This window comes from Cynara cardunculus, assembly GCF_001531365.2.
Source record: "Cynara cardunculus var. scolymus isolate 2C chromosome LG 17, CcrdV1, whole genome shotgun sequence".
NCBI classification, from domain to species: domain Eukaryota; kingdom Viridiplantae; phylum Streptophyta; class Magnoliopsida; order Asterales; family Asteraceae; genus Cynara; species Cynara cardunculus.
This window is the reverse complement of record NC_037544.1, coordinates 6,838,367-6,841,196: the sequence shown is the minus strand read 5'-3', so window position 1 is coordinate 6,841,196 and position 2,830 is coordinate 6,838,367.

Sequence of the window (2,830 nt, the reverse complement as noted above, 5' to 3'; positions counted from 1 at the left end):
TATATATTGATTTTGATGTTTTATTTTTTCAATGTTATGTAATTAAAAATATGTATGTATTGATGTAAATAATATTATATATAGTTTTATATATTGATTTTGATGATTTATTTTTTCAATGTTATGTAATTAAAAATATGCATGTATTGATGTAAATAAAATTATATATAGTTTTATATATTTGTGGATTCAATTTTCCTTTATAAAATAATGAAAATGGAGGGAGTTAAAAAAAAGTAGGAAAATGAAAGGGTTAACAATTAATGTGTTGATTGTATATTAAAAATAAATCAAAATAATGAGAAAAAATATAAATAGAATAGAAGTGTTCTTATTGAATAACATTTTGGTTCTTCCTTTAATATATATATATAGATTATAAAGGTTTAATTTCTTCAAAAACTTCTTATCACCGGTTTGGCACCGGTGTAAGTTGTTTATCCAAACACTCAAAAATGTTTATTACCAATGTCACACTGGAATAAGTCAAGAAGTTGTTTTTATAAACAACCCCAAACACTCCCTCAATATCATGTAGTTACAAAATCATCAAAATTAGTGTTTTATTATGTTAATTATTTGATCAATCTTTTGTAAATTGACTTTGGTATTTCGTAAATATAAAAGTTTGTCAACACCATTTTTTGTCTGATGTAAGGGTCGTTTACCAAACGCTTACCAGGGTAAGACTTATATCAGCTTACATTACCTTATCGGATGAATATGGTAAGGACCAAAAATCTTATCCTGTAAGAGGGAGACAAGGACCGAGAGTCTTACCTGGTAAGTGAGGCCGACGACTCTTACCATGGTAAGCGCTTATTGGGTAAATTGTTGCAAACGATGCCGTTCTAGTGGACTAAAGGCTTACCCAGTAAGTAAGTGGTGGTGTTAAATTTTACCGGTAAGCGCTTACCGGACAAGTGTTTGGTAAACGACCCCGTAGACTTTTAAGCCACCGTCACTCATCGTGTATATATTTATTCTTTGTCCTACTTCTTTTAATATGGTGATTTGAAATGTTTTACGTTATAGGCGTTAGAAAAAGCATCCAAATGGTAGAAGCGGCAGCCAATCTGGCTATTCTATATGGAAGTGCAATGAGGAATAAAAATCCTCTTGTGGGCACGGAGGTTCAAATGCGGTGACTCTGGGCTATCTGCAAAGCAGGTGGTTGCCCTGTGATTAGTCGGCTCGCATAGCGGGTTGGATATCCAGGTTAATCAAAAAAAAAAAAACAAGTGTTAATAGGTAAGGAAAAATGTCTTTCATAATCATAGCCATAACATCACTTCTTTTTCTACTCGTTCTTACGCTCAACGTAAGATGGAACCTACTGTTTGTTTTATTATATAAAAACATATTTATATTGTGTTTTTTTGCTCACATATATTTGAATGCTGCATTCCGTCGCATTGTACAGGTACACAACTGGTTTCTTAAATATATAAGTTAATGATACTGCAAATATAAAGTAATAACGTACTCCATAAATTATATTTTTTTAATTACGAATCTCAAACGAATATTGGTTTTTTAGCTTAAGATTGTAATGGTCATTAGAAACGAAATATAACAACATAATTTCATAAATTTTATTATTATAAAAATGTATTTTTAAATTATTTTAATTAGGGTATTGTAATTTGAAAAATGTATTCGTTAACTTGCTAGCTTTTAAACTAGTTAATTCTTTTTATTTACATGACTTAAATGAAATGATATGAATGACACGTCATTCTAATTACAAATCTGATCAGTTCAAAAAAAAAATCACGCTTTCTTATGAAACTGTGTACAAATTATATATTATACAGTAATTTTTTAAAACATGTTATATTTTTTTAAGATAAAAATTTTGTCTGTAAAACAATGTAACACTTATTCTTTCCCTTGTTTTAAAAAGTATATATTTTTTTTGAAAATATTTATGATATGAACTGTGTTCTACATGTTTTCTTAATATTAGTATATTAATAAATAATTTATAAAAAATTCTTTAATTTAATATTTATACAATATTATAAAGCATTTGATAAAAACTCTTAAAATCCATTTTTTATGCATGAAGTACTGTTTATTGATGCATATTATTTAAAATTCAAGATTACAAGTAAATTGTGTGTAAGTATAACTTATTAAAGCTTCATGTTTGAATTGGTGTAACTAACTTCAGATAAACATAATTAAATAGAGGATAGACATTTTATTTTAAATATAAAAACACTAAAATATAATTAAGATAATCATTGAATTCTAACAAAATACTTAATTATTATCTTTATAAAAAATTATATTATTAAATCAAAAATAAAAAAATGAATTAAAAAAATACACAAAAAAGGAAAAAATTTAAATAGTTAGTCTAGTACTAATATCAATATTTTTAGTTTATTTTCTTATGATATATTCATATTTATATTTTATTCAAAAATAAAAATATTATCGTTTTCTCAAAACCATATAAAACCGTATTATAACATCGATTAAGACAAAAAAAACGAAAGACTAAAATCAAGATATATCTTGCTACATTGTAAGAGTACACTTCTAATATTTACTAAATAATATGGGAAGTAAAAAAAAATTATATGAAACATAACAAATTACAAATCTTATCATTTGATTCGTGTCATGTCAATTTGCATGTTTTGCCCTTTTTTCCATTACATGTTTAATTTTTAATCTATGAATTAATGATTTTTGATAAATATATTTTATATAATAATTAAAAAAAAATACAATGTTGTAATAAAAATTGGCGATGTTATAATGTAACATACACTTTCGCAAATACGTTGCAATTATCTCCTTTATACGTGTTTATGTG